The sequence below is a fragment of the Linepithema humile genome, chromosome 4 (assembly GCF_040581485.1).
Source record: "Linepithema humile isolate Giens D197 chromosome 4, Lhum_UNIL_v1.0, whole genome shotgun sequence".
NCBI lineage: Eukaryota > Metazoa > Arthropoda > Insecta > Hymenoptera > Formicidae > Linepithema > Linepithema humile.
In genome coordinates this window covers 8,730,042-8,746,136 of record NC_090131.1, presented here as the reverse complement: position 1 = coordinate 8,746,136, position 16,095 = coordinate 8,730,042, and the positions used below count along the sequence as shown (strand labels likewise).

The 16,095-nt window shown below is 28.0% G+C and overlaps 1 long non-coding RNA gene across 1 annotated transcript; it reads left to right on the top strand.

Moving 5' to 3' along the window:
• Window positions 1–627: 627 nt before the first annotated feature.
• LOC136999731 (uncharacterized) lies at window positions 628–2,735 on the top strand. Its single transcript, XR_010890053.1, has 3 exons — window positions 628–1,660; window positions 1,756–1,989; window positions 2,348–2,735. It is a non-coding gene; the product is annotated as an uncharacterized lncRNA (long non-coding RNA).
• Window positions 2,736–16,095: the final 13,360 nt, after the last annotated feature.

Below are 16,095 nucleotides of genomic sequence, written 5' to 3'. Positions count from 1 at the left end.
TTTGAAGCTTCACGTTTACTTTATTAAGTATTCATATTTGATATCGAATATAACAAGATTTCCAGTCATTTTTAAAAATAACTTTGAAGATTAATCTTCATTTGACTTATATTGGCCAAAATAAGATTAATCAGTTTATTAAAATACAGAAGGACCCGCTACTAAAACCTTCGCAATGCGATGTAATGTACATATAAAATCAACAGCAAGAACAAATCGAGAGATAATTGGAAACTCTAATTAAGGAACATTGTAACAATATTAGAACGAGTGGCTCATTTAGTTCTCACGGATCACAGGATTTTCAAGGACCATGACTTCGATTGGAAACACATCAGGATTTTCGACAAGAAGTTCTCACATCCAAAGAGATGCAGTTCCAAGATGGCATAAATTCAAGGAGTTACAAATAATCTGTGTCACACTGTTCTATTGCAATCTCGAAAAAATTGAATAGTAATTATTAATCGCAAATATTTATTATTTAAGAAACAGTAGCAACTATTTATCTTTAATAATTACTATTTAAAATCAAATAGTAACTATTAAAGTTTTAATAATAATTATGTATTCAGAATAACTATATAATTCTCTGAAAAAACTATTCAATTTATATTATTACTATTACATACAGTTTTTATTCGCAATTGAACTTGTAACTCCAATAATCAACTTTTGGAGTAATAATGTTCAAATATATTTAAACATTATTAACAACAGAACACATTACCATAAAATTTTTGTCAAATCGATGATGCCAGACTGTATGATTAAGGAGGAGGCGCTCAATAACAGCAGCAGTAATATGCACACATATTACATTTGTATCCAGTGCCGTGCAAAGGGGGGGGGGGGTGCACAGCATGCACCGCACCAGGGCCCCCAGTGTTAAGGGGCCCCAAAGTTTCACTTAAATATATTTATTTTTTAGTTCCTATCTAAATTAATCTCTATCCAGTTTAATTTGCACATGCAAATGATATTCATTTATACTTCATAAAAAAAATAATTTAAATTTAATGAAATCTTTATATGTAAAATTTAATGTGAAATTATATATCGGTGATGCAATTTTTTACCTAACCAAATGGTTTTTATATATTTAACTTTTTATGACAGAAAAACACAATTGGCAACTCGTGAGCCAAATCCAACCCGCGAGACTTTCCAATCCAGCTCGCGATGTCCAACTTGACCCATGGAAAAAATAAAAAATAAACTGAATTATTAACGCCGAATTATTTTAATATATAACGTAGAAAAAAAAAAAATATATATATATTTATTTATTTATTTATAAGTTTTACATTTAGCTGCTGCGGTCCGCAATATAACTTCAATTTTCATATTTGGCCCGCCAAAACATCTAATTGCGTTTCTCTGTTCTATAATAAAATAATATATGCAATCTAGTAACGGTTGCCTGGCAACAATTGTTAGACAACGATTGTTAGATTACCTTACCAAACAGTTATTATTTGGATTTGGGTGATATAGAAAGCGTATTTGATTCAATCAAAAATAAGCACATAATGGGAGAAGATTAAAATAATATACAACTTTGTGACGAAAACTAGGAGAGTTATTTCATCTTGTGTCTCAAGACACTGATGGGATAATTATACTGACGGAATTAGTAAATTTTTATTAGATTACAAATGTAAGTATGTATTAACTGAAATTTTATCCGTACATTTAAGAAGGTATTCTAGTGTGGCAGATAAAAAAAAAATTTTTTTTTTCATATTCTTATAGTTTGGGGTCTTGAAAATGTGTCCATAAAATATTAAGGTGAAATTCGTAAAATTGACTGAACTATAAAGGTTTAAATGGCGCAGTTAAAGAGAACACGACTACAATATTCTTAACTTCTTTTCGATTTTTTCTGCCATCAGTGCGCTTGTTATTTGTGAAAAGTGTACAAAAAACACAACATTTAGTAAAGCAAGTTCCCGTGGATTGGGATTCACCTGGTATAGCAGATTAAAAGTAAGTTACTGAAATTATTCATTATCCACATCGTAACTGCATGAAAAACTTTGAACGCGTTTTTCTCGAAACGACATTTTTCAAATCGGGCGTGTATTTTTCTCACAAACTACTGAACCGATCGACTTGCAGTTTTGCACACATATAGTGTACATATTAGGCTATCATTTCACCCTCTGACATTTTAATCTCTTTAAAATTATTATTTTTCCGGGCCGCGAGAAGTGAATATTTTTTAGTAAAAATCAGAGTACTTTTTTTCAAGCGCCGCCATTTTGTCAATTTTTATTCAAATTATTTATTCGAGGGTCGAACCACATTTGTAAGGAATAAAATAAAAAAAATTTGTTTATTTCAGATGACTAGGACGGCGGCAATTGTCACGCCCGATAAGAAAGGTTTTTTACGACATGACCTGTGCGTCCACCTGTATCTTATAAAATTTATAATAAAAAGCTTTGTAAAAATTTAAGGTGTTACTTGAAATATGAATAAATGTGAATACAAAACTTGAACTCTGTAGGTTTAACCATTTTTATAAATTTAATTCCCAAAAATCACCTTGAAAACGTGTGTTCACACTAGAATACCCCCTTAAGTTGTCATCTTCTTAATAAAAAGTGGATCTAATTAGATTTGGCTATAGATATCATGAGTTTTTCAATTAATTTATATTTAATATAATATTTATGAAAATTTTATTAGATTAGTATCTACAATAATGTCTTCAAAACGAGTTTATCCATTTGGATATCAAAAAAGATTAAAACAGAAGCTAAATCAAAAAAAGAAATTAATGCAACAAGATGTCCCGTTGGTTATTGGTTTCAGAAGAAGAACAACAACCGTCTACTTCTTCAGAAAGACTTAGTGAAGAAGAAGATAATACAATTTTTTAAAAATACAAGAAAAACAACAGAAGTATAAAGAAGAAGATGGAGACAGTAGTTTTGCAAGATTGTCAGACGATGTAAAAGAAATTGAAAATCAAACTAAAAACACATTAAATAGCAGCATCACCAATAACACTTTGGCACAAATTCCAGAAATAGGAAATAAATTTTGTGAAAATAATTCAGCTACATGGTCACAAACAATTAATAATGTTTTAAGAATTAAGTTAGTAAATATAGGTCCTAAACAGGTAACTAATGCAATTTTTCCACGCAATCCAATCGACAACAGATAATTTTCTATCAATTATTATAAATTAACTTTAACAAATCGAGAAGTTGTTCATTGCAGTTGGTTAATGTATGCTTTAAGTAAAGATTCAGTATATTGTTTTTGTATTTTATTTGAACAATCAAGTATTCCAAATAAATTTGTAAAAGAATATAATGATTGGAAAAAACTCAGTTTTTCCTTGAAAGAACATGAACAAAGTAAAACACATATTATATGTTTCTCCCAATGGCAAAACTACTTAAACGATTAAATAGAAATCAAACAATAGATTCTTCAATGCAGAAAACATTAACAATGGCAAAACTACTTAAACGATTAAATAGAAATCAAACAATAGATTCTTCAATGCAGAAAACATTAAGTGAAGAGAAACAAAAATTAAAATTATTATACGAAAGATTTATTTCTGTAATATTATTTTTATGCAATAGAAATTTGACTTTTAGAGGAAGTAATAAAGAATTTGGATCAAACAAAAATGGAACTTTTCTAGGTTTAATAGAATTATTATTAAAATACGATGTTTTTTTATTCGAATATATTAACAAAATTAAAAATAAAAACAGTAGAATTAATCATCATTTGTCCAATAAAACCCAAAATAAATTTTTAATAGAACTTGGTAATGAAGACTTAAACACATTTTAGATGATCTAAAGAAAGCAAAGTATTACAGTATTCAGATGGATTGTACGCCAGATATTTCCCATGCAGAGCAAACATCAATTATAATACGTTTTATTGAAATTAATAAAAATATAAATGACTTTAAAATAAGAGAACATTTTATTGGACTTTTTAAAGCAATAGATCATACTGGAGAAGGTCTTGCAAATTTTTTATATAAAAAACTTAAAAAAATTTTCTGTAGACATAAAAACTGTACAGGACAATGTTATGATAACGGAGCTAATATGAAGGAACAATATAAAGGTGTTCAAGCAAGAATTTTGAATATTGTACTCAATGCGATATACCATATGCAGCTCATTTATTAAATCTAGTTATTTGTGATACAGATAGCAATAATTCAAAGTGTAAATTATTTTGAAGAACACTGCAACGACTTTATACAATATTTGCATCATCAACTATTAGATGGAATATTGTATCTAAACATATAAATATAACTTTAAAACCTCTTAGCAGCACTAGGAAGCAAAAATCGACTCTATCAAAGCTGTAAGGTTTCAATTAAAAGAATTATTTGTAGCATTAGAAGAACTCATAGTTACTATTAATGATAATTGTGTCAGAAGCTAATAGTTTACTTAACCAAATTAAAAGGTTGCCATTTATTTTTTCAATAATTGTTTGGTATGATATTCTTAAGGATATGAATAAACTTAATCAATACCTTCAATCGAGCAATTGAACAATAGATTGTGCAGAATTATTAATAAAATCACAAATTGAAAATTTAAACAACAAACGGGACAAAAAAGATATATTACAAGCTGCTAAAGATGAAGCTACTAACTTAGAAATAGATATTGATCTTGATGATAGTAGAAGTAGAAAAAGAAGGAAATTTTTTGATGAAAATTGTGAAGATGAACCAATTACAAATCCAGAAGACAAACTAAAAATTAAATTTTTCTTATATTTAGTTGACACTTGTATACTACAATTAAATGACCGTTTTAAAAACTACCCTAAAGCAACAAAGAAATTTAATTTTTTACTAAATATTAAAAATAAAACTAATATAGAATTAGAAAATAGCGTAGAAGGTTTTTATATGACATATTCAAATGACGTCTCAACAGATATTTGCTCGGAAATTACTCATTTAAAATATTCAATGCAAAATATAAATAATATTAATACCCCAAAAGAATTATTACTTTATATAATAAAAAATAATCTGGAAGAAATATTCCCAAATATAGTCATAGCTTTACGAATGTATTTCACTCTACCTGTAACTGTGGCATCTACTGAAAGAAATTTCAATAAATTAAAATTGATAAAATCATGTTTACAATCTGCAATAGAGCAAAAAAGGCTAAATGCTTGTGCAATACTATCAATTGAAAATGAAATAGCTAAAGACTGTAATTTTTATTCTTTAATCAATAGTTGGATAGAAAAAAATTTTTGATTTATAAAATTATAAAATTCTAATTGTAGAATTCTGCTTATAAATTATACATTTATATATGTTCTATACATTTACATTTTATAGAACTGTTTATGTTTTGTACAATTTGATTAAATTCTACTTTTTTTTAAATGTACATGTTTATAAATCAATATAATTTTAATTATACTGTTTTGTTATATTTTCTAAATCTTTTAAAGCTTTTTTAATACGAAATTTATGAACAGGTAGGCCCCATCTTTTCCTTTGCACTAGGGCCCCAAAAACTCTTTGCATGACCCTGTTTGTATCTTTCGAATTGCATTACTAATTGCAATAAAAAAAATTAATCAATTTCTATATGATAAACAGCTGATGAATTGTAAAGTGCATTGAGAGTCGTTGCTAAGAATGACCAAAATTAAAGTTTCAATATTTTATTATTATTCGAAATGTCTGCTATTAACGAAAAGACTATTTTTTGTGAAATTGGTGAAGGTAGAGTAAAAAAAATAAAGTTTATAATTAATAGTGCAGTGGGAGATGCAGATGCCCTTCGCCAAAATTTAATTAAGGCGGCTGAAAAGAACTCTTATCTTTATGGTAAAATAAATGGAAGCACAATAATATTACAATGTTTCTTAAAGGAAGCATCATTGTATGTGAATGTTGAAGAAGACGACGATATCGCAGCTAACTCTATTGTAAAAATGATATTTCTCAAGACACAAACAATGGAGATTTTGTCGCCAAGTCTAGAGCCCTTAACTTCCTCAAACAACTCATCATCAAATTTTCATAATTTAATTGATGAAAAATTGGATTTTGTTTTGGATGTCGAAGACATTCCTTTAGGAGAAAAATCAAAAGGGGGAGACATTTAAATCAACAAAATGAAAATGAATCTTCAATCAGTTGCTTCTCTAAATCGAAAAAGTAAAAAATTCAATCAGTAAATATATCAACATTTATCTCTTAATTTATCTAATTCTTTATTAAGTAGTGTCATATATCATGCTATATTTCGGATCGCAAATTTTCGTTGTGATTAACTTTAGAATTAAATATTTGGTTTCTGTTTTTTAAATGTATTCTTTTGTGTGTAGAAAAATGAAAATCCCTTCATGCTCCCAGCCTTAAGTGATGATCTGAAATCATTGCTTTTTAATGACAAGATAATCACACAACCAGACAGGAATACGACATTGGTACTAAATTTGAAAAAATTTATATCTTTTTGAGCAGCAGACTTGCTATCCAAAACTAATCAGTGCCCAACAATGACAGACTACAATTTATATTCATTAAAAGTTGTAAAGGCATATCCTATTCTTCAGGATTGCATAAATGTTAGAGTAAAGAGCATAAATGGAAATATGTATTACATTGTTAAAATCATTTTATCGATTAAGGTTACATATATATATATATATATATATATATATATATATATATATAATATTTATTGGTTTATAGGTAACAGTGAGCAGGTAGTTAAATTCTTGAGTGAGAAATACCAGATTCTCTCAAAAAAAGACTACCATGAAAGTTGTCACTAACAATAAATATCAAGCCATAGTCATTTCAAGAAATGAGTAACGATCTGATATTATATAAAGATTATTCTATTTATTATAAGAGTTACAAAAATATTTTTTTATCTAACAGAGAGTTGGATAAGTCAAGTGAATCCAGTGCAAAGGATAATTCCGAAAAGCGAAAAGCAATGATTGAGGAATTAAAGAAACCATCGGAAAAAGGGAATAAAAGATCTACGACATATAAATCGACTTTTAAAAGAAACATTTGAATTCCGGCGGCAGATTGTGAAAAGAATAGATTCATGTGCCGATGTTATAATTGAATATCCCTTTTTGATGAAATGTAATGTAGTAAGCATTTTTATTTTGTTTCTTACTGCAAAATAATTATTAAATAATAATTATTATAATTAAAATAATAATAAAATAATATAAATAATAAATAATAACAATAATAATAATTAATAGTAATAAAAATAATATAAATAATATAATAATATAAATTGTAATTATTGTTATTTTTTAAAAATAATTATTATTAATTATTTTAAACTAGGTGCTTCAAGAACTTCTTTTGATGGAGCCGAAACGTTTATTGGAAGAACTACTTAAAATTATGGATGACATAAGTAGTATAAAATTAGTCTCATATTTTAAGATTTCAACATCTGTTGAACACCTTTCAGAAATCAAAAAAATAAAAGGATTAATCGCATTTTTTTTAATTTCATGCGCAAAAAGACAAGCTATTCTAACGAGTTTTTTATGATATTTGATGTACGTTTATGATATTTGATATATGATATATTTTTGTGCATATAATATATAATTAATTAATATTTAATTAATATTATATATTAATTAAATATTAATTAATTTTTGGTAATATATTACCAAACATTGTAATATTCCTAGAATAGTGATTATTTACTTAATAACAATATATTAATTAATTTTTTGGTAATATATTACCAAACATTGTAATATTCCTAGAATAGTGATTATTTACTTAATAACAATAAGCTTTATAATAGATTTTATAAATTATTAGAGTATATTAGCTAATATATTTCGAATGATATCATTGATTGCATTTATTAATGTAATTTTTACAAATAATTATATACTTTTTGTAGCGTATATAAATATTTTGCATTTGTATTACAAGCAAAAATATTTAAACTTTATATTAAATAAAAAAATATTTTTAGTTTTATAAGAGCTAAATCGCTAAAAACCTTTTAAAGGAAAATTTAAAATAAAAATTATAACTCTATTATAACGTATTAAATGATAACAAGATTAAAAATTATAACTTATTATATTATTAGCTAAGATAAAGCATTCTTTTTCGTAACTATATATTTTGTACTATTACATCTATTACTACTATGCCATTTATATTACAAGCTATTTTAAATTAAATGTAATTATTAATTCGTTTTTACAAGCGAGTACAATGGAGCTGTCAACAAAGGTTTTTTTTTTATATTAAAACCTAAATTAAAGTTTTGTTTCGCTAAACTATTATTTTTAATAAATATTTAATAAGATGTTTTTCAAGTATAGTCAACATTTTAATACATGATTTTCCTATCCTAACTGTTCATTAACATTTTCATATCTTAAGCTTTATTTTTTTTCTTCAAAAATTGAACAAGTCCTTCTGATTATCAAGCATACTTATTGAATAATTTTATAGAAGTTGAAGATTATTTTTCAATAAATTTATTATTTTGTAAAAAAGTTTTAACTCTGATATGCGGTTTGAATAATTGTTGGATTATATCTACATGCTCTATAAATAAAGTTATAATAGTCCAAAGTCAAAAAATATCGAAAAATTAGTTTATTAGGCTGCACTAGCGGTGCTAAAAAGTGTGAGTTAGCCGTAATTTGACAGTATTATATATTATGTAAAATAATTCACATTATTTATATAATCTTTAAGAAGAAATGTTAAAAGAGTAAATGTAGTAAGTGAAATGCTGACTTGCTGATCACGATCGCAGTTTTGGCAAATCTAAAATGTGAAAAGTAAATTAAGAAAGTACGTAACATGAAAGTGAAACTTTAACGCGTGCACGTTTCGTTATATAAACTTATTTTGTGTTTATATTTAGATGTCCTGTTAATTACTGATTACCCAAATACACCATTCATTTTATTTCTTCTTTCTTGGAACGGATGGAAATGGGAAGGTATGTGTAGAATAATGTAAGAAGAAAATTCAATTTTATTAAAATAAATTATATCAAAGAGGCCTCATAAATTAAAACAATAATAAATTAAGGAGTCAAAAGCCTATGTTGGATGGACATGCGTATTTATTTGAAATAGAATATCAATAACAAACGTTTCGACCTATAACTCGGCCTTCTTCAATGTTGTCTTAACAATGTATTACAATATAAAATCTAATAACTACTTCGCATAGTATGAACAATTTCTCTTTCGCTTGGAGTCTTTAATATAAAAAATTACGACGACATTTAGAAGAGCCACAACGATAATTTTGTAAAGTAGAATACCAGATTAAGTTTAATGATTTGAAAGTTCGAAACATACTAAAATAAAAGTGAGCCACAATTTGAATGTAAAGGCTGGGTAAAAATTAAATAAAATAATTAAATAAAAATAATGAAATACATACATTTCTTTGATGTGTTCGATACTTATAATTATTGCAGAGAAGAATAGTGAGCTCTTCTTAACTCCAATTACACGTTATATATATAAAATAATATTGATCTTGACAAGTCAGTGGTTAAAATAAAAGTAAAAGTATGTTTAATAAGGCAAACTAGAGAGGTACAATATGGTCAACGAGAGGAAATTCAAGAGCCAGAAGTGAGAAAATGAAAAGGAGGGGAAAAAAGGAAGGGACAGCAAGGAAGGAGGGGAAAACTGTCATACGTTAGGAAACAGATTTAATACTGACAAATATTCTTTCGGCAAAAACTCTGTATCACTTTGTCGGTTTAGATCTTCCTTTTGTCTTTTTATAAAAAACATGATATTTCTGATATAAGTCTTTTATTATAAGATTGTTCTTTATCGAGTATTTTAACATTTTCCCAATCGATCTTATGTGAAAAATCTAATCTATGGCGTGAGATGACAGAAGGCAAATTACTTTTCTTATTAATGTCTGATCTATGTTCCTTGATCCTAGTAGATAACTGTCTCTTTGTTTGACCCATGTAAAAGGCCTCGCAATCACAGCAAAAAATCTTGTACACCACGCCACAATGAGAAAATGTATCTAATTTATCCTTGCCCGTTTTTATAAATTGCTTGAGATTGTTTGGAATAGAAAAAGCTATCTTCATATTTGAGCCTCTTATTATTGATGTGAAATTACCCGAAATTGATTTAACGAATGGTACAGTGAAAAAGTTCTTGTAATCTCTATTACTGTTATTTATATTTATGTCTTTTTCTGCAACAATGTCATCAACTTTTTTTTCTAGATTCTTGTTGTGAATTAAATATTTAAGTCTATTGTTTAAAGTCGTGAAAATAAAAGACAAGAAATAGCAATTATTCAAAAGGATGTCAATAATCAACATTAAATTTTTCTAGTGGAATTTCGGATGTAACAATAAGAAAATTCTATCCACTAAACCAAAAATTGTGCCCCTGTCTTGTGAAATGGAGTGGTGTGAATAATAATTTAAGTACCTATTCGAAGAAGTGGGTTTTTGGAACCAATCAAATATAAATATCAATATTAATATCAAATCTTGTTGTTTTCTAAAATAATTTTGATATCCAGAAAGTTGATTTGATTATCGTTGCCTATTTCTAACGTAAATTGTAATCTTTTATGGAAAGAATTAAAAATTTCTAAAACTATGTCTAATGAAGATGAAGGAGCTGCCATAATTATATCATCTACATATCTATAATAGAAAGGTAACTGAAAAGGTAACTTGACTATTGCTTTATTTTCTAAAATCTTTCTTGGAGGACTAGATCGGCTATCAAAGAGAACAATGGAGAGCCCATTGGAGTCCCAAATGTTTGCTTGTATATCTTGTTATTAAATTTGAAGAAAATGGAGTTCAATATTAACCTTAAACCAAAGAGGAGTTCAATATTAACCCAACAAGAATTTGTTTAGAGGGATAAAAGTGTTATTTAAAATCAATCTCCATCTGTTACTGACACTTTCTACAGCCAAATCTATCGGAATATTTGTGAACATAAATATGACATCTAACGAAATTAAATTAAAATCTTCATTAAATTTTTTACCCTTCAATGTATTTATCAAATGGAAACTATTTATGTGGCTATTAGGTTAAACATTTAACCATAATGTTGTGTAGGTATGCAGATAGTGGATATAAATATGATAAATTTTTTCTATTTCTAGGTTTTTATGTACATGTATACGACACTGTTTTAACAATCACGTGTACTTAGTGCTTTTTTTGTGCATATATATATATATCTTAAGCAATATATATATATATATATATATATATATATATATATATATATATATATATATATATATATCTTAAATATTATCTTATAAATATAATATATAATAAATAGATAAATATATAATAAATAGATATAGAATAAATATAATATTATTTTATATATAGCTTAAATATATATATGGAACATTCTTTCTCAACTTTACACTCATGCTGCCTATTTTCTATTTGATCTAAAAATTTTTGAAAAAATCTTAAAATTTACAGAAAAATGTAAGCTTTCCAATGGCGCGTGGCAAAATTATCAAATTCAATTGGATCATACTTAAAATTTCAGAAAACCGAAAAAAAATAATAAAAACGGTAATTATTCAAGTGTAGCGATTATTCATTCGACGTTTTTCTCTTCCAATTAACACTTTCGAGTACTCTGTTTATCTGTGCACTATCACATGAGTCTAAACTAAAATGGCGGATCCAATATGGCCGCCAAAAATTTAAAAAATTTAACAAATTAACTGATTTTTATAAAACTTGATATCAAGGGGTTTTTCGAGTTACTGTATACGAGTCTAAAGTTATCTTTCAAAAATACAAAATGGCGGATTCAATATGGCCACCAAAACATTTTGAAAATTTTTAGAACTTAACGAATTTTTATAATACTTGGTATCAGGGACTTTTTCGGGTTGCTAATAACGAATCTGAAGTCGCATTTCGAAAATTCAAAATGGCGGATCTAATATGGCAACTAAGAATTTGAAAAATTTTTAAAAGAGAATTTTATAAAATTTGAACAGAGAGTTTTACGGCCAGCTAAATACAAATCTTAAGTCGGATTTCGAAAACTGAAAATGTCAGATCTAATATAAAGACCAAAAATATTGAAAATTTAGGAAATTGACAGATTTTTATAAAACTTGATACTAGAGATACCTCTGATTCTGATGTCGCCTGAGCTCTTACCCCCTACTTTTTGAAATCTTGATATGAAAAAGTCGAACTATTACCAGCATTGGAATATCTCTTAATCACCATTTCTTTGTTGATTGGGACGAAACAGTAATTTCTCAGAATCTCTGGAACTGGTGGAGCTACATCAAATCGTTTTTCAAAAATCTTTTTGTCTTTTGGTGCTCTTTGTCATTATATGACAGTATACTAATACTTTTAAAATTTTTTGAGCCCAGTCAACAAGTTTCTCGAATGAAAGAATGGCATCGTTCGGTTTACTAAGGAGGCTAGCTCGCATAGCTTCCCTTTTGAACACAGCACTTACACCGTCTGAAGCACCTTTACCATGTGCAGTGGCATGATAGTTCCATTCCGCTGCAACACCAAAATCCTCTTCGTGATGCATTAGATTCATCATCTGATATTTATTTTTAAAATGCTGTTTTGCCCCATCGCTAAAGTAGATTACTCTTCTTAGCTCAGGAATTATTATTTTCAATTCAGGAATCAGCATCTTTTGTACAGTATATACAGCAGCTGTGTCATGAAGTGTACTATCCGACAAAAAAATAAAACTTTTGTGTTCAAGTTCTAATTCTTTTTTATAGTAACACACGACAGGAAAGACAGTACATTGTGAATTATTAAAATGGAATGCCTGCGATGCATCTTGCACAACATACTTGTAATTCTCAGAAAAATCTAATACTGCAAGAACTTCATCTTTTTTTAAATTCTTTTTTCTTTCCTGATACAATCGAGATTGTTCTTTTGCAATGAAAGAATGAGGTTTTAGAATGATAAATTTGTCACAAAATTCATCGACAAATTCCGACGACGGAAGAATTTGCGTCTGAAGAGTTGATCTGTCAGTTGTTGTCCAGACACTGAACTGTATGTGGTGAATACCTTTCTCATCTAAGAGTTCTTTCAAATGTTTTTTTAGTTCAATAATACCAGGACATTTACAGCATTCTCCAATATAACAATTTTCATCAGAATTTTTGCACACGATTTGGCGTAAGCAATCTTTATAATCATGTAAAATCACATTGGAATCTTTAGTAAGATTATTTAAATTGACAGAGTCAATCATCAATTTGCAATTTTGATGTATCGTACAGACACAGACCAAATGCGTACCATTTGCACCAGCAAGTATACAATGTTTTGGTCGGAGTTGGGCAAATTTACTAAAACTAACATGACAGTCAGGATGGCATTTACTATAAATATCATAAAGACCTCTTAAGTTTGAAAGGAGAAGACGTTTCTGAATCAAATCTCTGCCCTCGTCATTTTTTACTGAAACCATATCTTTCATACCTGGCATGATTCTGCTATTTTCGTCACTATTGTAAAAATCTTTAATTCGTGTAACAGTACTTTCCGGCAATGGTTTACCATTCTTAGCAGTTGTTTCTGCTAAAACGCCCTTAGATGCTTTCAATTCTCTAGCTTTTTTGCAAAATACCTAGAACAGTTGAATTCCCGAGAATTTTTACTTAGACTCCATGCATCTGGTACTACAGTCAAAATCGTCAATCTCAAAGGATTATTAATTTCAAGAGTGGAAAATTTTTCTTTTAATCCACTCAACATATCTTCCAACTCAATCTCTCTTTGTAATTTTATGTTGCATTCAATTCCACTGAAAGATAATGAAGATGCACCGGAAAATACAGAAATATTCTGTTTAGTATCATGAATACAATTATCAAACGTTTTATCAAGACTCGATGAGACGTGCGTATCTTCATTCATGCGAGGATATTTCATTTTCCTACATGCTGCACAAATTTTAGCATTATCTGGAAATTTTGGGAATAATCGTTTGATAACACTCGAAATGCGTCGAAGATCTTTTCCTCTGTGACCTTCCACATTGTAGGGATTGCAACACCTATCACCGTGTATACTGGACATATTCAAAATCAAATTCTAAGATTCACGATCAAAAATAGTACAGATAATAGAATTTTCTGTAGTATTGTTCTGAGAGCAGTCCTAAAAGAACGGTTAAAAGTAGCTCTGAAAAGAACTGTTCGAAGAAAACCTCAGAGAAACGCTCAAAGCACAAAAAAGCCCAGAACCATGGGAGTCGGATATACAAATCCAAATATTAAAACGTTTAGAAATTTACGGAATCACAATGAAACGTTTTTTAACGTTAAAATGTTGTAATGAATGGCGATAATATCGCGGTAGAGAAACTCTCTCGAATGTGTACAAAATGGATTTCACGATCTTATTTTATGAAATTTTTTTGACTAGGCTCAGAAAAAAAATAATGATCCAATTGAATTTGATAATTTTGCCACGCGACCATGGAGGACTTGAATTTTGTTATAAATTTTAATAGTTTTTCGATAATCTTTAGACCAAATAGGTCGATAAATACGAATTTAATGATGAAATTTTAAAATCTGCGTTCCAAATATACTTCTGATACCAAGTTTTATAAAAATCCGTTAACTTCTTAAATTTTTCAATATTTTTGGTGGTCGTATTAGATCCGCCATTTTGAATTTTTAAAATCCGATTTGAGATTTGTATTCAGCATACAGAAAAACTCTTTGGTATTAAGTTTTACAAAAATCCATTAATTTCTTAAATTTTTTAAATTTTTGGCGGCCATATTGGATCCGCCATTTTAGTTTAGACTCATGTGACAGTGCACAGATAAACAGAGTACTCGAAAGTGTTAATTGGAAGAGAAAAACGTTGAATGAATAATCGCTACACTTAAATAATTACCGTTTTTATTTTTTTTTTTTTTGGTTTTCTGAAATTTTAAGTATGATCCAATGGAATTTGATAATTTTGCCACGCGCCATTGGAAAGCTTACATTTTTCTGTAAATTTTAAGATTTTTTCAAAAATTTTTAGATCAAATAGAAAATGGGCAGCATGGGTGTAAAGTTGAGAAAGAATGCCCCATATATATATATATATCTTAAGCAATTTTTGAGTGAGTATATATATATATACATATATATATATACTCACATAGAACAACAATTAAAGAGATCAAGAAAAATTGCTTAAGAAACGAAACAATTGAATTCTCTTTGAAGGGATATTCTTATTTTTAAAATTATTTTTCTCTGCCAGAATAAATATTAGCTACGTAATTTTATTTATATTTATTATATTATGCAAAGTTTTAAACTTCTTGAATTTTCAAATTGCCGAACTTTTTTTATTAATAAAATCTTGATATGACGTGGATAATATATGGGTTGGATGCATGAACTAGATCGTTCTTTAAAGTACGCATCCTATGAACATTGCTGATGCTGATATCATCAACGTACAATAAAATTATCCGTACGATATATGCTCAGATTATGTACCAGAGATCGATCTGACTCATCGAATCGTATTGATGCAGCGTATAAATTGCAGTTTTTCTGTATTAAACGGTGACAAAAATTTAAATAAATTTCTTCTTAGTTATTTCGATGCATGTATCTATCGAAATAAATAATCCGGAAACGCATATGTCCAATTTTGATGCTCTTTGCCGTAGGTTCTTTGAAAAAAATTGAAAAAAAAATTAATAAATTGAGTATTCAAGGAATCGTAAAAATGAATTTTTTAATTCCCAGCATAGTCCACACACACAGTCACGCTCTCAGTACAAGATTTTAGTTATATACAGTAAGAAGAAATGCTATGTATACTAAATATTATATGTGATCTGTATAATTCGGTAGCTTATTCGTATTCTACAGAGGATCTGCATACTTCCTGTACGCACGCACTGACTCTGACGTCATTTCCTTCTTCTTATTCACAAGCTTTTTGTAGTGTGTACTCCTATAACTCTCGTACAATAAAAGGTTGTCTAAAGCTCTAATAAGCAATTCTTATTACATTTCTTTTC